This window comes from Peromyscus eremicus, unplaced genomic scaffold, assembly GCF_949786415.1.
Source record: "Peromyscus eremicus unplaced genomic scaffold, PerEre_H2_v1 PerEre#2#unplaced_82, whole genome shotgun sequence".
NCBI classification, from domain to species: Eukaryota; Metazoa; Chordata; class Mammalia; order Rodentia; family Cricetidae; genus Peromyscus; species Peromyscus eremicus.
The window spans coordinates 646,025-667,797 of record NW_026734322.1 but is presented as its reverse complement, the minus strand read 5'-3'; the positions used below and the strand labels follow the sequence as shown (position 1 = coordinate 667,797).

General features: G+C 40.3%; 1 protein-coding gene and 1 long non-coding RNA gene across 6 annotated transcripts in view; one reads left to right on the top strand and one right to left on the bottom strand.

The window, feature by feature from the left end:
* LOC131901433 (periphilin-1-like) overlaps positions 1 to 21,773 on the top strand; it is a 333,338-nt gene that overhangs the window by 127,414 nt on the left and 184,151 nt on the right. The window lies entirely within an intron of this gene.
* On the bottom strand, positions 8,022 to 17,147 carry LOC131901437 (uncharacterized). Its single transcript, XR_009376552.1, has 3 exons — positions 17,042 to 17,147; positions 9,511 to 10,062; positions 8,022 to 8,196 (listed from the first exon to the last, which is right to left on the bottom strand). It is a non-coding gene; the product is annotated as an uncharacterized LOC131901437 (long non-coding RNA).

Below are 21,773 nucleotides of genomic sequence, written 5' to 3'. Positions count from 1 at the left end.
TATGCCAATGTGTTCAAGACTACTTCCTACTTTCTCTTCTAGCAGGTTCAGAGTAGCTGGATTTATGTTGAGGTCCTTGATCCACTTCGACTTAAGTTTTGTGCACGGTGATAGATATGGATCTATTTGCAGCCTTCTACATGTTGATATCCAGTTTTGCCAGCACCATTTGTTGAAGATGCTTTCTTTTTTCCATTGTGCACTTTTGGCTTCTTTGTCAAAAATTATTTGTTCATAGGTGTGCGGATTAATGTCAGGGTCTTCAATTCGATTCCATTGGTCCACATGTCGGTTTTTATGCCAGTACCAAGCTGTTTTTATTACTGTAGCTCTATAGTAGAGCTTGAAGTCAGGGATCGTGATGCCTCCAGAGGTTGTTTTATTGTACAGGATTCTTTTGGCTATCCTGGGTTTTTTGTTTTTCCATATGAAGTTGAGTATTATTCTTTCCAGGTCTGTGAAGAATTGTGTTGGTATTTTGATGGGGACTGCATTGAATCTGTAGATTGCTTTTGGTAAGATTGCCATTTTTACTATGTTAGTTCTGCCTATCCATGAGCATGGGAGATCTTTCCATTTTCTGACATCTTCTTCAATTTCTTTTTTCAGGGACTTAAAGTTCTTGTCATATAGGTCCTTCACTTGCTTGGTTAGTATTACCCCAAGGTATTTTATGTCATTTGTGGCTATAGTAAAGGGTGATGTATCTCTGATTTCCTTCTCCGCTTTTTTGTCCATTGTATATAGGAGGGCTACTGATTTTTTTGAGTTGATCTTGTATCCTGCTATGTTGCTGAAGGTGTTTATAAGCTGTGTCAGTTCCTTGATGGAATCTTTGGGGTTGCTCAAGTATACTATCATGTCATCTGCAAATAGGGAAAGCTTGACTTCTTCCTTTCCAATTTGTATCCCCTTAATCTCCTTATGTTGTCTTATTGCTCTGGCTAGAACTTCAAGTACTATATTGAATAAGTATGGGGAGAGCAGACAGCCTTGCCTCATTCCTGATTTTAGTGGAATTGCTTTGAGTTTCTCTCCATTTAATTTGATGTTGGCTGTTGGCTTGCTGTAAATTGCCTTTATTATGTTTAGGTATGTTCCCTGTATTCCTGATCGCTCCAAGACCTTTATCATGAAGGGGTGTTGGATTTTGTCAAATGCCTTTTCAGCATCTAGTGAGATGATCATGTGGTTTTTTTCTTTGAGTTTGTTTATATGGTGTATCACATTGACAGACTTTCGTATGTTGAACCATCCTTGCATCCCTGGAATGAATCCTACTTGATCATGGTGGATAATTGTTTTGATGTGGTCTTGGAGTCTGTTTGCCAGTATTTTATTGAGTATTTTTGCATCAATGTTCATGAGGGAGATCGGTCTGTAGTTCTCTTTCTTTGTTGTATCCTTGTTTGGTTTGGGAATCAGGGTAATTGTAGCCTCATAGAAGGAGTTTGGTAATGTTCCTTCTGTTTCTATTGTATGGAACAATTTAGAGAGTATTGGTATTAACTCTTCTTTGAAGATCTGGTAGAATTCTGCACTGAAACCATCTGGTCCTGGGCTTTTTTTGGTTGGGAGACTTTTAATGACTGTTTCTATTTCATTAGGGGTTATTGGACTATTTAAATAGTTTATCTGGTCTTGATTTAATTTAGGTATGTGGTACCTATCCAGAAAATTATCCATTTCTTTTAGGTTTTCCAGTTTTGTGGAATAGAGGTTTTTGAAGTATGACCTGATGATTCTCTGGATTTCCTCAATGTCTGTTGTTATGTCCCCCTTTTCATTTCTGATTTTGTTGATTTGGATGCTCTCTCTCTGTCTTTTGGTTAGTTTGGATAAGGGCTTGTCTATCTTGTTGATTTTCTCAAAGAACCAACTCTTTGTTTCATTAATTTTTTGTATTGTTCTCTTTGTTTCTATTTTATTGATTTCAGCTCTCTTTGATAATTTCCTGGCATCTATTTTTCCTGGGAGACTTTGCTTCTTCCTGTTCTAGAACTTTCAGGTGTGCTGTTAAGTCACTAGTGTGAGATTTCTCCAGCTTATTTATGTGGGCGTTTAGTGCTATGAATTTCCCTCTTAGTACTGCTTTCATAGTGTCCCATAGGTTTGGATATGTGGTGTCTTCATTTTCGTTGATCTCTAGGAAGTCTTTAATTTCTTTCTTTATTTCTTCCTTAACCCATTGGTGATTCAGGTGGGTATTGTTCAGTTTCCATGAGATTGTAGGTTTTCTGTAGTTTTTGTTGTTGTTGAAATCCAACTTTAGACCATGGTGGTCTGATAGAACACAGGAGGTTATTCTAATTGTTTTGTATCTGTTTAGATTTGCTTTGTGACCAAGTATGTGGTCGATTTTAGAGAAGGTTCCATGGGGTGCTGAGAAGAAGGTATATTCTTTTTTGTTAGGATGGAATGTTCTGTAGATGTCGATTAAGTCCATTTGAGTCATGACATCAATTAAGTCCTTTATTTCTCTGTTAAGTTTCGATTTGGGGGATCTGTCCAGTGGTGAAAGTGGGGTGTTGAGGTCTCCCACTATTAATGTGTGGGGTTTTATATGTGATTTAAGCTTTAATAATGTTTCTTTTACATATGTGGGTGCCCTTGTGTTTGGGGCATAAATGTTCAGAATTGAGACTTCATCTTGGTGGATCTTTCCTGTGATGAGTATGTAATGCCCTTCTTGATCTCTTTTGATTGATTTTAGTTTGAAGTCTATTTTGCTGGATATCAGGATGGCTACACCCGCTTGTTTCTTAAGACCCTTTGATTGGAAAGACTTTTCCCAGCCTTTTATTCTTAGGTAGTGTCTATCTTTGAATTTGAGATGTGTTTCTTGTATGCAGCAGAAAGATGGGTCATGCTTTCGTATCCATTCTGTAAGCCTATGTCTTTTTATAGGTGAATTAAGTCCATTGATATTGAGAGATATTAATGTCCAGTGATTGTTCATTCCTGTTTTTTTTTGGTTGTGATTTGTGTGTACTTTTCTTTGTTGGGGTCTACTGCTGTGGCTTTATCTATTGCCTGTGTTTTCGAGGTTGTATCTGACTTCCTTAGGTTGGAATTTTCCTTCTAGTGCTTTCTGTAGGCGTGGGTTTGTGGATAAATATTGTTTAAATCTGGCTTTGTCATGGAATGTCTTGTTCACTCCATCTATGAGGATTGAAAGTTTTGCTGGGTATATTAGTCTAGGCTGACATCCATGGTCTCTTAATGTCTGCATTACATCTGTCCAGGACCTTCTGGCTTTCAAAGTCTCCATTGAGAAATCGGGTGTTATTCTGATAGGTTCGCCTTTATATGTCACTTGGCCTTTTTCCTTTGCTGCTCTTAATATTCTTTCTTTATTCTGTACGTTTAATTGTTTAATTATTATGTGGCGAGGGGACTTTTTTGGGGGGTCTAGTCTGTTTGGTGTTCTATAGGCTTCCTGTATCTTCATAGGCATTTCCTTCTTTAAGTTGGGAAAGTTTTCTTCTATGATCTTGTTGAATATATTTTCTGTGCCCTTGAGTTGGTATTCTTCTCCTTCTTCTACCCCTATTATTCGTAGGTTTGGTCTTTTCATGGTGTCCCAAATTTCTTGGACATTTTGGTTCATGACTTTGTTGACTTTAGTGTTTTCTTTGACTAATGAATCTATTTCTTCTATTGTATCTTCAACACTAGAGATCCTCTCTTCCATCTCTTGCATTCCGTTGATTATACTTGCATCTGAAGTTCCCAATCGTTTTCTCAGATTTTCTATTTCCAGCATTCCCTCTGTTTGTGTCTTCTTCATTTTTTCTATTTCCCTTTTCAGGTCTTGGACTGTTTCCTTCATTTGTTTCATTGATTTTTCTTGATTTTCTTTCAGTATTTTGTTGTTCTCTTCCAGGACTTTTTTGATTTCTTCTAATTTGTTTGCCCTTTCCTCTAGTTGTTTACAGCGTTCTTCACATTTTTTTGTCTTTTCCTCTACACGAGCCTCTAGCTTCTTCATGATGACATTCATAAGGCTATTTTCTTCTGCTTCTTCCAATTTCTGGTGTTCAGGTCTAGGTGTTGGAGGAGGGCTAGGGCCTGGTGATGGTGTATTACTATTCATTTTGTTGTATGTGTTTCTGCCTTGACGTCTGCCCATCTCCTTGTGGTTCGTTCCTGGCCTTATCCGCACACTTGGTTCAGACAGAGCTGACAGATTCAGGAAGTCTCTCTCTCTTGTCCAGATGGGAGCTCTCTTGTCCAAATTGGAAGTCCGGGGCAGGATGGGAGCTCTTGTTCAGAAGGGAAGTCCGGGGGAGGATGGGTGCTCTCCTCTCTCTCTCTCTCTCTCTCTCTCTCTCTCTCTCTCTCTCTCCTCCAGATGGGAAATCCAGGGCAAGATGGGAGCTGGGGGCCAGCCTCTAAGTCTCAAGAAGAGGCTTGGGGCTCAGGTGGATGGGAGTGGGGGCAGGGCGTGGAGACTGCAGGGTCTGCCAGGGGTCTTGGAGAAGGAGATCCTTCCCATTGGGCTTAGAAGGGAACCTGCCCAGGGACCAGAACCTGGGGCCAAGTTGGGCAGGTCTTCCCCAGAGTGGCTGGTGCCCAGGGATGGGGTCGGGGGCAAGCTAGGGCACTCACCTGTGCTTCAGAAGGGAAGTCCTGGGCAAGATGGGAGCTGGGGGGCCCGGCCTCTAAGTTTCAGGAAGAGGCTTGGGGCTCAGGCGGATGGGCGTGGGGGCAGGGCGTGGAAACTGCAGGGTCTGGCAGGGGTCTTGGAGAAGGGGATCCTTCCCGGTGGGGCTAGAAGGGCACCTGCCTGGGGACCAGAACCTGGGGCCAAGTTGGGCAGGTCTTCCCCAGAGTGGCTGGTGCCCAGGGATGGGGTCGGGGGCAAGCTAGGGCACTCACCTGTGTTTCAGAAGGGAAGTCCAGGGCAAGAAGGGAGCTGGGTGCCGGCCTCTAAGTCTCAGGAAGAGGCTTGGGGCTCAGGCAGATGGGCGTGGGGGCAGGGTGTGGAGACTGCAGGGTCTGCCAAGGGTCTTGGAGAAGGGGATCCTTCCCGGTTGGGGTAGAAGGGAACCTGCCCGGGGACCAGAACCTGGGGCCAAGTTGGGCAGGTCTTCCCCAGAGTGGCTGGTGCCCAGGGATGGGGTTGGGGGCAAGCTAGGGCACTCATCTGTGCTTCAGAAGGGAAGTCCGGGGCAAGATGGGAGCTGAGGGGCCGGCCTCTAAGTCTCAGGAAGAGGCTTGGGGCTCAGGAGGATGGGCGTGGGGGCAGGGCGTGGAGACTGCAGGGTCTGCCAGGGGTCTTGGAGAAGGGGATCCTTCCCGGTGGGGCTAGAAGGGCACCAGCCCGGGGACCAGAACAGGATGTAATTTTTTAAAGCCTACCCCCTGTCATGTATATACTCCAACAGGGCAGCATTTCCTAAAAGTTCTCAAATGATACCACCAATTTAGAAAGATGGATTTCCCTGTCTTCACATCTACATGCTAGCTTTCTGTTACTTGAACCAATACATGATGAGGAAAAATTCTGAAAGCAGTTAGATGTCTCAACACCTGTTACAGTAATTAATGCTTAAAAGAGGAAACACCTTCACGTATAATTGTTTCTTTAAACAGTTGTTGTACCTGTAATTATGTGATGTCTCTGTGTTTGTGTGGGTATGTGATCATGCAATCTGGTTCCTGAACATGTTAGACCATTGGATCTTGGAGATAAATGACAGGAAGTTGTCAAAAATTAGACCTTAATCCTGGGAATGAACATTTCGTAACTGCCCAGTCATATCTCTAGTGATGTAATTTTTTTAAATTCTATTTATATCATTTTGAAGTGTGGAAATAAGGACAAACTCATACAAGAGAAAAACACTATTCATGTAAACAATTTGATAAAGAATTTAGACCTCACAGTTGTCTTCGGCTTCAAGAAAAATAAATCCTGTTTCATTTGTTTTTCATCACACACTTGAAGGAAGTAAATTACTTACCATGTTCACTCAGAGTTAATGGTGGAGATCACTGCATTGTGATTTCTATCTTGAAACTTTTGAGGTAGATACTAAAGTGTGCTATATGTGTGACAAATACATTTAGTGATGTTTATTTTGTTGCCTTTTTATTTCTCCTATGCCTTTTGTTCATTTTCTATTGTACTTTCTTAGTGATAGGTATTTTTCTGCTGTAATGTATAGAATGGTATACCCATAATCTAAGTGGTCCACTGTTTACTTAAATATCAGGCAGTGTGTGATCATACTTTTTAAGTAAGGTTATTCTTTAAAATGGTGGTGGGTTTTTGTTGTTGGCTTTGTTTTTCATATTTTCACAAATTCCCTTGAGACATGTGCTTATAATTCTATTTGGATTGGATGTTAGTCATGATCAGGGATACATTTGAACTCATGATCCTCATGTAGCCACCTCCTGAGCACAAGTCTAACGGTAGATGATGTACTCCCATCATGTATACTTTTTTCAACCAAATTTAAAAATTTTAACATTATAATGCTTAATGGAAGAGAATATAAGAAACATGAAATACCTAATGTGTATATTCAAAGCAGTAGTTTCATTTATCTGATAAAGTTGTAATAGAGTAGGATAATCAGCAATCCACCATGCACCTCATACTATAGCTTTCTATGTTATATATGTATATTTATATAATTTGATGTTCCGTTCTTGTCCCATCCACATGAGTTTACCATTTGGATTTCATCTTCAAGTACTTCCTTCTAAGAGAATTATCCAGAGATGCCAGGTAATGTAATATCACTAAGATTTCTCCTGTAAGAAAAATTTATGAGGTATGTGATATGATTATGGTTTGTAGGCTCATGGCAGTTATATGAAGACAAGAAATAGCTTTGTGGTTCTCTTAATAGGGTGGTCATCGTCTGGTTACCAGCTTTGCACACAAAGACTACCAATGAGCCATCTCACAGGTGCGAAAATAAGATTTTTAAAAATACTACAACATTAAATTAATGTCTTATTTTCAGATTGTAAAGATAATTTCATAGTAGGATATAAGAACAAAGGACAAATTGAATAATAAATTTTCTTTGCATATTAAAATATTTATGCAACCATATATTTTTCAAAATTGATTATGAGGGCTAAGCATTTGTTTATAACACTGTCTCAGAACCACAATTGAATGCCAAAGAATTGCCTCATTCTCTAAAATTGTTTCTTTTAAGCCTGAGGACCTGAGTTCCATCTCTGGGTGATCCATACTACTCCTACAATTTTTTTTATTTCTACACTTGGGCATTGACATATGCACACTCCTACATCAGCAAATATATAAATTATTTTTAGACCTGTATAAGTACCATTGAGGTCATTTGCAACTAAATGACTCCATAAGGTTCATCACTAGATCTCACATAGAGGAAGTAGATAAAAGACAAATGTAAGTTGTCCTCTCAGTGCTATATACACTTCCTGGCACTGGTGTAGACACACAAATGCAGTTCAATCTTTTCAAGTGGATGAAAATTCCAGCAAAGAAAATAACCCAATTATTGAGAATATATAAAATGATTTCCCCAGTTAAATTATAGAATTTCAAGAAATAATTCTGTTCTTTAAAACATGGTTTCTTTTTAAATATTGTATTATCCTTTCATTTTCTGATTCCATTGTAGGTCACTTAGAAACCCATATTTCTGAACTTAGAGGTGCACGAATGTAATTCCATCCCTTGGCAGAATATGCTGGGCCAATCTCTGAGAGTATGAGACCACTTTGGTCCCCATAGTGAATTCCACGCAGCCTATTTGGACACATCCTGACTCAAAAAAAAAATCCCAACGAAAAAGCATATCTCAAATTATGGAATTTTTTATAATATAATCTGGCTGGACTGTGACTGGTTTAACAAAAGCTTTTGTTATCTTCACTTACATCACAACATATGTGTTAATAATGAAAATAAAAAACAATATGGAGAGTCCATTCACAGAGATATAGAAATTCATTGAATCCTTTGACAACCATCTAGAGGGGACTTCCTTCACTTTCAAGTCACAGCAGACAGAAAGAGCAGTAGGACATCTTCATCATCAAAATTATATTGACATATTTGGGACCTGAAGAGTTGGCTCAGTAGTACTGGTCCTCTTGGTTACCCAAGTTTGATTCCCAGCACCTACATCAGATTTGTCACATCTACCTGTATTTCCATGTACTTGAGTGCATTCACCTTGCCTATTAGGAAACCAGATATACAAATGGTAAAAAGACAGATATGTATGTGATTCCATATAGTAAAAATGGCTTTATTCATGTGTCTGTTATCTTAGAAAAGAATGGAATTTAAATTTTTTTTTGTTTGTTTGTTTTTTGTTTTTTCAAGACAGGGTTTCTCTGTGTAGCTTTGTGCCTTTTCTGGAACTCACTTGGTAGCCCAGGCTGGCCTCAAACTCACAGAGATCCGCCTGGCTCTGCCTCCCGAGTGCTGGGATTAAAGGCGTGTGCCACCACCGCCCGGCGGAATTTAATTTAAGTGCATTAAGTTTTGCAAATAGTTATACCATGTTCATGCTAGGTAACAATGGTGACCAGAGATGTCTGATCCCCTGTGACTGGAGGCACTGTCAGTTGTGAGCTGTCTTGTGAGTGCAGGGAATGAGAGTCAGGTCCTGTATATAAAAAGGTAGTGTTCTCAGTGCTGAGACTTATATTCAAGCCTATGAACATGTCATTAATAGTAGTAAGGTATGGATGGCTGATTTAAGTTCATCCTTACCTCAGTCCAGGTTACCCAGAAGAAATATAAGATTGATAGAACCCAAAACTACTTTAGAGTTAGTGCTCCAAGAATTTGTTTTTACTCTTCCCCAAATGAGAAATTATTGGTTGAGGAGCAGAGTATACAGTCATTTTGATTTTTGAAACATGTACCCAACCTCTAAGAGTCATACATTGTGTTTATGTATCCAAAAGACCCATGTGTTGTTTCTCTTTGAACTTATTCCAGTGATGGTCCATCCTAAAGTTGGCAAGTTTTCGCTAAGACCTCACATAACAAGCAAATGCTTGCAATTATCTATTCCATTGACTCACAGTTTTATGCCACAAACAGTTCATCTTCAAAATTTCCATTTTTTACACACATTATCACAAATGTTAGGAAAATGGACTGCATAACCAGAGACAGTTCTGACAAGGCAAGGCCCAAGGAGTTGTTTTTTAGGAAACATTTCTACTAGAAATATGAGACCAGATATAACTAAGAATATTCTGGATAAAAATGGATGACCAAGAGACTTCAAATTACCATTTAGAATGCTTTGTGTTGTAGGATATAAATCTATCCCCCTGTACTGAATGTTATGGTGACCCCTGAGACACTTACACCCTCTCCTCATTCAGGATCCTGATATTTTCTGGTTGTATTAAAAAAACAAAAACTCTCAAGTGATTTAACCTCTTAAAAAATCATTTACACTTAAAATATAGAATGAAATAGGATTTTTACCCACCATTTAAAAATGTTTATAGAGCTACTAAAAAACTCACATTTTCAAATAGTTGGTTAAAATATTCCTCTGGATTGTACAAGAAGCGAGGCAGGGTTAATGACAGACATGATGGATGGTTAGTCAGACTTGGCTTTTCTCTTTTACTTGAGAGACTGGACTCTGTTTTTCAGTGTCTCCACTTTCCACTGGCAGATCTGTAGTTGTTGGTCAGCCACTTTAGCCTGTTGCCTTTATTTTCCTCTTCCCTTTTGTTTGCACTCTTCTGTGTGATCCTTTCTCCTTTCCCATGGCCTTTTCCAGTGTTGCATCCACCTTGGCAGAGGCACGCTTGGAAAACAGTGTTTTGGCTTCTGTAATTACTTCCTGCTGACATTGGCACATTATTACCAGGGCCTTGGAAGACTAAAATGTTAGTCAAAGGTAAGGAGGCAATTTAGAAACCTCTGGTTCATTGACCAGCTGAAGAAACAGCATTTGCATCAGTTGGATTAGTTTATATCAGCTTTCATGAAGTTCAGGGCTCATAGTCACATGGAGCAGATATCATTAACAATTGATGCTTGGATGTGTCTGTCAGCAAAGTGCAAACCTGTGGAGATAGATATAAACTAGGAACAGATATTAAAATTTATAACCTTATGTGGAACTTTTAGACCCATATAATGCAAGCCTTTATGTCATCAGACCTTTATTTTTCTCAGACCCTTGTCAGGACCTGTCAAACAATACCTGAATAGGGGAGTGTGGATTAAGAAAAGACAGATAGGAAAAACAGAGACATACAAGAAAGAAAGAGACATAGGATAGATTTGGGAGGACTATCACTGAATACTGTTGCATCCAGTTTACTCTACCTATTGCTTATATACAGCTGAGCAATAGACAAGGGAGCATCAGCAAAGCATACTACATTGTTACAGACTTCTTTATCTTAAGGTTCTTTGGGTTCAAGGAGCAGTAAAGCCACTTCCCTGCAACACAGATCTTAAAAGGTCTTATTAATAAAAAACCTAGAGCCAGATATTGGGGTAAAAGCTGAAAGATTAGAGTGGTAGGTAGCAAGCTACTACATCTTAGCTCTATGAAATCCCTTATATAAAACTCACATCTAATACCATATGAGTCTGTCAGGCCCTTTAGCACAAGAAAATGAGGAGATTGATCAACCATTGATAGGAAATGTGTGGGAGGTCTCAGAATTTCATAAAAAAATCATGTCAATAGTGAGGTTTTAAAAAAGGAATTTTCCATAACCTGGAAACAAGTTAAGGAAATTATATGGAAATGTCCTACTTGTTCATTTTACAATCAGACTCCACTACCTGCAGGATGTAACCTGAAGGACACTCAGAAGAATGAAATCTGTCAGATAGATGTGTTTCTTTTTGTAGAATTTGGAAAATTGAAACATGTGCACCACACAATTGATACCTACTCAGGATTTCCATGGGCAACTGCTCTGAGATTCAAAAAAGCTGATTCTGTAACCAAGAAATTGCTAGAAGTTTTGGCCATCATGTGTATACCTGTATAAATTAAACCTGACAATGATCTAGCATATGTCTCTGATAAAATGAAACAGTTTTTTGCTTATTGCAATATAAAACATATTATGGGTATATCATACAATCCTACAGGAGAAGTCACAGAAATAACAAATTGTACTCTAAAAGGTATGCTAAATAAATAAAAAGAGCAGCAAAACCCCCATGAAATAGATTACATAATGCTTTATTAATTTTGTATTTTTTCAATGCTAATAAGAAATGAATAATAGCTGTGGAGAGACATTGGATAATAGAAAAAAAACCTACAGAATTAAATCAACCTGTATATTTTAAGGACGTACTAACCTCAGAATAGAAACCAGGATATATGTTATATTGGGGATGAGGTTTTGCTTTTGTTTCTACAAGAGAAGATAAGCTATAAATACCATCAAAATTGATAAAGGGCTGCATGGTGGTAGACCATGCCTTTAATCCCAGCACTTGGGAGGAAGAGCCAGGTGGCTCTTTGTGAGTTCGAGGCCAGCCTGGTCTACAGAGCGATTTCCAGGAAAGGCACAAAGCTACACAGAGAAACCCTGTTTCAAACAAAACCAAAAAAAAAATTATGGGGTTGGGGATCTAGCTCAGGGGTAGAGTGCTTGCCTAGCATGAGGTAGGCCCTGGGTCCAATCCTCAGCTCCACAAAAAAATGATAAATATTTGATTAGAACAAGACAGACTTCTTAATTAGAAGAGGTGATAGTTCCTCAACCAGCATAAACATCCAATTTAAAATAACTTGGCCTAATGGTATTACATCACACATAAATTTCATGTCTTCCTAAATGTTTGTTTCTGCTCTTCTCTACAAACACTTATCACAAATGATGTTTATGTAGTCCCAGTTCATTTAAAAATTAAAGCTGGCTTTGGAGTTGGAGAATGAGTCTCTCCTTTAAAGCCAAACATGTTAAAAAGAAAATGCATAATTTCTGTATCATGTCAGAAGAGTCTACTGATATGGGACAGAAGAAAACTAAAATTAAGGGATTATTCTATTGCCACTGCTCTCATAATACTTTAATTCTATTTTGATTATTTAAACTTTCTTTAAAGTATAAATTTTATATCAATATATATATATATATATTTGTAGCTCAACATAAATCCAGTTACTCTGAAACTGATACAAGAGAAAGTAGGAAGTAGTCTTGAACACATTGGCATAGGAGATCACTTCCTAAATATAACACCAGTTTCATAGTCACTGAGAGAAGCAATCAATCAATTGGACCTCAAACAGGAGAAGCTTTCACAGAGCAAAGGACACAGTCAACAAGACAAAGCGTCAGCTTACAGAATGGAAAAGGATCTTCACCAACCCCACATCTGACAGAGGGCTGATATCCAGAATATATAAAGAACTCAAGAAATTAGACATCAAAATGCTCAACAGTTCAATTAAGAAATGGGCTATAGAGCTAAACAGAATTCTCAACAGAGGAAGCTCAAATGGCTGAAAGACATTTAAGGAATTGCTCAACCTCCCTAATCATCAGGGAAGTGCAAATCAAAAGGACTGTGAGATACCACCTTACACCCATCAGAATGGCTAAGATCAAAAACACTGAAGACAGCTTATGCTGGAGAGGATGTGGAGCTAGGGGAACACTCCTACATTGTTGGTGGGAATGCAAGCTTGTACTTTTCCATTTTGGAAATGAATATGGCACTTTCTTAGAAAATTGGGAATCATTCTCCCCCAAGATACAGCTATACCACTCTTGGGCATATACCCAAGGAATGCTCAATCATACCACAAGGGCACATGCTCAGCTATGTTCGTAGCAGTATTATTTGTAATAGCCAGAACCTGGACACAAAGTAGATGCCCTTAAAATGAAGAATGGATAAATAAAATGTGGTACATATACATAGTGGAGTACTATGCAGCAGAGAAAAACAATGACATCATGAAGTTTGCAGGCAAATGGATAGATCCAGAAGAAATCATCCTGAGTGAGGTAACCCAGACTCAGAAAGACAAACATGGTATGTACTCACTTATAGAAAGATAATAGATGTAAAACAAAGGATGACAAGACTGCTACTAACAACTCCAGGGAGGCTACCTAGAAAACAGGACCCCAAGAAAGACACAGGGATTGTCCAACAACAGAGAAATGGATGAGGTCTACATGAGCAAACTGGACTTGAGTACAGGTAATGAAGGGCAAGTGTTGGGGGAAAGAGAATTTAGGGCAATGAGAGGTCCCAGCAGGATCAGGAAGAGAGAGGGAGAACAAGGAAAAAGAGAATATGATAAATTATGACCCCATGGGAATAGGAAGAAGCAAAGTGGTAGAGTGATCCCCAGAAATCCACAGGTACCTCCACAAAAGACTAATGGCAATGGTCGAGAGAAAGCCTGAACTGACCTGCTTTGGTGATTGGATGGCTAAACACCCTAACTGTCATGCTAGAACTCTCCTCCAATGACTGAAGGAAGCAGATGCAGAGATCCATGGCCAAGCCCCAGGTGGAGCTCCTGGGAGTCCAATCCATGAGAGAGAAGTGGGATTGTATGAGCGAGAGATATTGAGACCATGATTGGAAAAAGCACAGGGACAAATAGCCAAACTAGTGGAAACACACGAACTATGAACCAATAGCTGAGGAGACCTCAACTGGATCAGGCCCTCTGGATAAGTGAGGCAGTTGATTAGCTTGAACAATCTAGGAGGCTCCCAGGCAGTGTCCCAGAAACTTTCCTTAGTGCATGAGCTGGCTTTTTTGGATCTTGGGGCCTATGCTGGGACACTTTGCTCAGCCTGGGTAAAGGGAGGAGGGGACTGGACCTGCCTCAACTGAAACTACCAGGCTGAGCTGAATCCCCAGGGGAGTCCTTGCCCTGGAGGAGATGGGAATGGGGGGTTGATTGGTGGAAGGCCAGGTAGGGGGGAAACCGGAGGAGGGAGGACAGGGGAATACATGGCTGATACGTAAAATTAAATTAATTATTAAATTAAAGAAAACAAAGTGCTTCTTCCATTAAATTGCTAAAATAAAAAAATCTGTTTTGCAAGCTTTGGTGACTCTGACTTCTGCCCCCAGCATGTAACAGGATCCTCCTAAATTCTGATTTTTTTCAATGGAAAAACTTTACAACTCCCAAATATATTCTGTTACAGTAGTTTATTTTAAAAAATTTTCTCCCATTTAAATTGGGGCGGTTCACTTTCACTCAAACAACAAACTTTCCAAAAAAGAATTACAAGACAGAGAAGAAAATATTAATAGCTGGACTCAATATATACTACTTGAGTTCTAGTAAGTCACCAAAATCATTTATACACTTCTATTAAATACACCAATGGGCACAGGTGGCATTTATTTGTTGTTAGATTAGCCTGATAAGGATTAGAATTCTGAGATTGGAAAATGCAAACACAACTCTATATTTAGGATCAAACATGTTGATTTCTACCTTCCCTCTCCATCTTCTTTGCTTTTAGCATCTGAAAGTGGTTAATCAGTAAAGAATGTCTACCTGGTGACTCTTTCTGAATGGCAAAGGACAGGAGCTACACACAATATTTGATAACAGACATGAAAAGAAGTGTTAATTTTTTTTCAACAAAGTGAAGTGATTCTCTACTCTAAAGCATCATTTTAAGCATTTTTTGTAAGTTTAATATTTGATTACTCTGTTCCCAGAAAAAGATGTTCACCAGAAAGAGATGTGTAGCTCAGGTCATGTAAATGCTAGCTCATCACCCCACCAAAACAAACAAACAAAAAAACAAAAAACATGCAAACAAACAAACAAAAAACAAAATCCCACTTATAAAGGAAGTGATTTTATAAGTCATGCCTTGTGACAGCACACATCTGCATGGTGCATTCCAACCCATCTTTCTCCAGGTAGAAGAAACTGACATGCAGAGAGGCTAAACTGCCAAAGACATAACCATGAATTTCCTGGGTGTGCCTGCTGTCCTGACCTTGTTTTGCACTGTTCCTCAGACCTGCATTCTAAAGCTTTACCTGTGGCTATTTCAGACCTTATTCTCCTTGGATAGCCTTTGATATAGCTCAAAAAGGCCTGTTTCATGTCCTAGGAGGAGAAGGACAAAAATCAAAGTGACTTTTCACATCTGATAAGGTCTACTTACTTTTGAAGGAGGAAATTTGTCAAAGATCTGTTTACAGAAACCTTGATGAAGAGGCACAGAAGTTAGAGGGATACTGAGAAGTTTCCACAGGGATATGTGTACATCAGCCGTGGAGTTAATCTCCAACCTAAGGTTACTAGTGGACAAATTACCAGTCATTACTTATATCCCCGCGTACCTGGAATTTATGGTGTTACATTGCTCTCAGCTGTAAGGAGCCTCTTCTGACCTCCAAGGAAGGACATAGCATAAGATTGAAATTCATAGACAAGGCAGTGAATTCAGACCCAATTCCCCATATCTGAAAATTTTAATGGTCAGGAAATTCAAAGAAAAATACATTCATTGAAATGAAGCTTGTTGTATATAACACATTAGAAGAATTTAGCATGGTACTTGATATGGCAGGACAATATCGGGACATTTATTGACAGGGTGAAGTGGTTTGTGAGTCTTTGGGTGTCTCTGTGTCTTTGTAAAACTGTGACAGGGAAACAGGTTGGGTTCAGGAGGAAATAGGATCTCTTCTTCTGAGATAGATATGGTGCTGTTGAGCATTTCATGAAATACACATCTCACTGACTTGTGATAACCCCTCTGTCATAGAGTGGTTTCTTAACATCTTTATTACACTGAGTTATCAGGTATAGCAACTTAGAATGGAAGAAATTGATCATAGCCCATAATTAAAGGTAATAGTTCAATTTTTGGAAAATCAAGGTAGGAACTCAGCTAATCATATCACACCCACAGCCAAGAGCAGAGATAAACAAATGACCCATGCTGCCTGTTTGCTATGCTTATGCTCTAGCTTCTTCATACTTACACAGTACAGGTTGCAGACAATGAAATGATTCTGCCCATTTTAGGGAGTCTTATCTCAATTAACAATAAATAAAATCCCACAGAGACATGTTCAAAGTAAATCTGATCTGTATAATTGCTCATTGATGGTCTCTCTTCCCAGGTGACTAGTTTCATTCAGTCTGATAATAAAAACTAAGAATCACACCACCCCAGCATCACTGCCAGGATTTGAGGAGATTTCTGCCTGCATTCAGAGCTGTGATTTTTTTTTTTTTTTGGTTTTTCAAGACAGGGTTTCTCTGTGTAGCTTTGCGCCTTTCCTGGAACTCGCTTTGGAGACCAGGCTGGCCTCGAACTCACAGAAATCCGCCTGGCTCTGCCTCCCGAGTGCTGGGATTAAAGGCGTGCGCCACCACCACCCGGCGTCAGAGCTGTGATTTTTAATCTGTGGGTCACCACCCCATTGGGGATTGCATATCAGATATCCTGCAATCAAATATTTGAATTTTGATTCATAACAGTAGCAAAATTAAAATTAAGAGAAATTAAACAATTATGTTTAAGGTTCACCATGACATGAGGAACTACTGTTAGTGCTATTTAAAGGGTCAGAGAATTGGAAAAATTAAGAAACATTGATCTAGAGTGTCCAGTGGAACCCTAGTGTCTATGTTTCTACATATGAAGGAGCTTGCAAAGGATTTTCCTGAATACACTTTGCTGTATAGAAAACTCATATTCTGTATGGAAGACTCCAGCTGTCTGGCCACTTTTACTACCCAGTAACAGCAGAACACTTTGAGCTACTCAACAGAGAGTACAACATTCACTACACATGCTTATGACACAGATTTTAGTCACACTGAGCTCCATGACCATATCACGCTCCTATGGGTACTTGGTGCTTGGTTGTGTCAGGGTCTCCTCTAGTATTACTCTGCCCAGATGTTTCCTGAGGACTCTTTATGAGGAAATTGTTTAACTAGTGTCCCTCTCAGTCAGCATTAAGTCTGTAATGTCTTGTGGCTAAAGAGATAAGGAGATGCAGGTACAAATTATGAACTATAGCATATATAAATTTCTATGATATTATTACCTTCTGTACATAACATTTCAGTAGGAGATAAACATTCAGTTCCACACATGGAAAGAACTAAAGGATGTCCAATCAAGCGGGGAGAGATCTCTAGCTTTGGATGAAGGGCTTCCCTTGTATCCCGGCAGAGGCTCCTTTAAAGGTCAGCTTGACTTCTGGTGTATTATGATGAAAGCTCATTAGCAGGGAAGCAATGTCAGTTCTCATGACATCTGCAGCTCTTTCCTGGACATTCTACTGTATCCTGGAGAGCCCTGGAATCCTCTGTGATGTCACTATGTTGTGGCAACACCAACTGCCCTTGGGAAGCTTATACAATGTCTTCACCATTTACTGATGAACATGATGGCATACTGAAGAGTCTAATTCAATAAGAGAATGGAGAGGGTAGAGAGACGAGAGAGTGACAGAAGAAAGCTGACCTTCAGCCTCAGTGTAAAACATCAAGAAAGAAATGGTCAAGAGAATGGTGTAATGAGCTCTGTGCAGGAAAAGGGAAGCTTCCTGGAGGAAGTGGGCTTGAGCTGAATCTTCCAGTAGTGGGGAACAGAAAGCTGGAGTCTCTGGGAACCAAGAGAACTTCCCTGCTTATCATAGCTCTTGAAATTCAAGGATTCCAGGATATTAATTGTTCTGGCTCAGAAGTCAGGAACTGGTAAGGCCAATGCTTTATGCTGGGAACTCTTGCTTTCATTCCTTTTGGTAGATAGGCATTGATGTGTGAACATGAGATCAACATTAAAGTGGGAGGGATTAATGAGGTGTGCCCATTTCAAGGCAGAACATCACTGTACTTCAACCACACTGGCTAACTGTATGTACTTCCCAGCTACTCTGTGTTCCTGAGTTGTCAGTGAGGTGACTTATTAAGTCTGTTGACCATGTTCTGCCCTTGTATGTCTTCTCCATCAATAGTTATATGGTTAGAGTGACCAGTCAAGACATTTGGGGAAACTCTAAATGACTGGGGTGATTGTGAACCATGGCAATTTTTTCCTGACTTGTAAAAACACATGCTTGTGGACTCTGCAGCCAAGTTGAATTCTGAGTCTGCAGCTGTGAATGAGCCTAAAGAGGCTATCTCCTTGGTTACTTGGAGCATGTGATATGAGGGCAGAGAGACCAAGATACCTGAGATAACCACTTCACTTCAAATAGAGGAGACAGCTGAGTTCCCCAGAGGGGGCATCTGAAGCAGGGGACAAAATAATTTGGGGTGTCACTGAGTCACTTTTAAACAAGCAATCTCAAACAATTGATTAGGTCTTAGGGTGGTCTGTCCATTATCTTTGCCTTGTCATACTGCAAGTTAATTTGTGTTCATCTACCTACAAGGAGCACCAAGGAGCCACTATCCCACCAAACCTTCCTCACCAAGATGCAGGTGAAGCAGAAGGTTCAGAGACTGACCAGTCAGCTACGGCAAATGACTATTGAAAGTAATTAGCAGTGAGATCGCCTGATCTTTATCACAGAAGAGAGCATGAATAATACGTATTCATTCTTTCAAACCCTGTGGTTTCAATCTCAGTTCCACTCTGTCATCATTAATTCATTTTACATAAGGTCTGTGTTTCTGGTAGGCTGCATCTTCAGGATATGCCTTTGCCCAAAATCATGTCTCTGAATTCTTCCCAAAGACAGAACCTCAAATGTGGACAGGATTGTCATGAGGACATAGACTATTCTGCTTCCTCTAAAAAGAAACAAAAACAGAGCCTGTGTCATGAGTCATAGTACTCATGGACTGAGGCAGTAGTATGTGAGTTCCCAGCATGAATTTGAAGAGATTCTATCAAGTGCTGGCTAGTGTGAGATGTTAGTTACTGTGAGTTTGAGTTAATTTTTTGTTACTTGCTTTAAAAGGCCTTGTGCGTTTGATTCTCCAAGCAGCAATAGGAGAGGCCTGGTCACACATCTAAATGTGTGGATACAGGAACTGAGACTGATCCCTGCTCCTTTTGTTCCCTTCTGAGAGGCCATACCTGCATACATTTGTTCAGCATCCAATTGATGAAGTCCTCCCACTCTCACTCAGTCTCTCTTTATCTCTCTTCTTTATCTCTTTCTCTGTCTCTCTGTCTCTCACATACATGTGTATATGTTGTGTATTTTTCTATGTGTTTGTGCATGTATCTCCCTCTACTCCCTGCAATCAGGGATCTGTGGTTGGGCATGAGCAGTTCCCTATCTCACAGTTCCCAGGTGATACCTTGGTGAAAATTAGGAAAACCACTTTGAGTATTATAGATCTGCCAGTGTACTTTCTTTAGTGACACATAGATATTCACTTGGGGAGTTTATAAATCTGTCATGATATTGTGTCCCATCCTCAAAACTGTTCATGATGTTATTTAGGTCTCCATTGTGACAGGTCCCATCATTGAGAATTTCTTTTTGAAGACAGGAGAAACATCTTCACAGACTTTGGAAGATACACACCTGTAGATTAGACACCAGAGAAATTCTTAGACAGCTATTTTGACAAGCCTCCTGAGAGAGCTCATGCAGCTCCACCTCCCATCATCTAAACAGCCTGCCTCTACAGGTGTAGGGTCAGCACAGGTGTAAGTAAATTGTTTGCAAATCTGTGGTTTGGTCCCGGGTTTTGGTACCAACAATATAAGTAAATTTGTTCCAACAACTCTGGGGAAAGGTGTCCTGACTACCTGGGGAGTCTTGCAACACCTTGATCTGCTTAGGACAGCACTGATGGCTGGAACTGCAAGGAGACAGTTTAGCCCTGGTGGACAAGGTATCCCACATACCTTGAACTGCTCAGAACAGCAGCTCTGCTCTGAAGGTGTCCTGGACACCTGGAGCTGTTTAGCACAGCTCTGATGGCTGAAACTGGAAGGGACCGTTCAGCCCTGGAGGGTGAGGAATCCTGGACACCTCAAATTGCTCACAATAGCTCTTCCCTGAAGGTTTCCCAGAGACCTGGAGCTGTTGTGCACATCTCTGCCAACTGGAACTGCAAAAAAGCAGCCCAACCATGTAAGGAAAATTTTTCTTCTTGGGAAATTCAGGCCTGGAACTGATGGGGAATGATCTCCCTGCAGGATACAAAAATCCTGCTCTTCTCATGGAGAGCTGCTACAGCTGAGCTTTGCTCAGTCCCCTCATAAGGGGGGCTTCCTAGCAGAGCTCTGCTTCTCTTGCCTATGCTGTGGCTTTCTTTTGCTTCACTCTGCAAAAAGGGAAAAACCCCTGCAGAAATGTAGCAATGTACTCTGGCTCTGGAGAAAAGTGTTACTTTTTAGCTCTTTATGGCTCTGTCCACTGAGGGATGTCTCAGCAAAGAACTTCTGTTCAGCTCCTCCTTGCTCTGCTCTTTCAGCTCCCTCTTACTCTGTCCACTGGGGGACATCTCAACAAGGATCTTCTCTATGCCAGTGAATGAAGATCATCACACCCAAAATTCTTTTGAGAAAGTGATTTATTTGGGAAGGAGGAGTCCAGGAGGGTAGCTGCCTCTACCAGGGCAGACAGAACAGCCTTTTTAAAAAAAAAAAAACTGACCAGGCAGGGCGGTCTACACCGGATGTTTTGGGGGTGCAGTCAACCTCGAGTTGACTTGGGGCCCACACTTCTACTGTTCTGCTCTGTGATTGGTTGATTTCACAAGTCAGTTGGCCAGGGGTAGAGACAGCTCTGATCTGACTGAAGCCAAACTGTGTTTCTTTCTGCCCTGATCTGAGTCTTTCCTCCCTAGTTCTGGGCTCCAGGGTCAGGGTGGGTTTCTTTAGCCAGCCCCTTGTCTCTACAATACCAAGTTTAATAAATACCAGAAGTTCCCATTACTTAGGAGACAGGATGTGGCAGCATCCCATGACATCCAGTAGTCTAGAACACACCCTGAATTCCTGTGATACTTGAGGACTATGTTCATGGAGTTCATTACCTCTAGGTCCAGGACCTACTACCAGGCAAATCCTTTCTATGAAAAGCTCAAGATGGGGCATGAGCAGGTCATGTCACACACGCAGAGCTTAAAGAATGAGAACACCAAGGTCTCAGAGAAATGAAATGGTCTGGCTGAGGAGTCAGTCTTCCATTGTTAAGTGCCTGTTGTTTAGGGGACCACAACATTGTGCAATGGCCATCTCTGGCTTTTCTTGTTGCTGTACTGCAGAGTCTGAAGCTCTGGCTCCAGCCTTTCTGCCTCTTAGCAAGCTTCCTTAGCAAGTAGTGCTTTGTCTTACACTTCTCATTCTCAGCATTGCCAATAGTGAAAGAGACTGTTAGCTACTCACAACACCATATTGTCATATTTAATACCCTCCAGAACTACTATTTTTAACATTCCTAATGGCATGACCATTGAAGTACAATTCCTCATGTTTTGACATTTGACCATAAAATTATTTTTCTTGCTATGTCATAACTGTAATCACTACTGTGATTAATCATAATGTAAATATCTGTTATGCAGTATCTCAGATGCCTCCCCTTTGAAAGAGTAATTCCATCACCAAATGAGTCACAACACTTAGAAGTCTAGTTTGCAACATGAGATGGGTATCATGTATGGTCTTGGGCAGGGGTCTATTGCCATAGGATTGCTACACCACTCGTGTCTCCTATCCTCACTCAGACAGGATTTGTCCTCTGCTTGCTGATGTTTCCCCATTTCCATGGTCAGAGAAGGGCAAATGGGGAATCTGTTTTCTTACTATAGGTTCTTGGATTTCTTTTGTTGTTGGAGTTTTCAGAAATAGTATGACTCTTT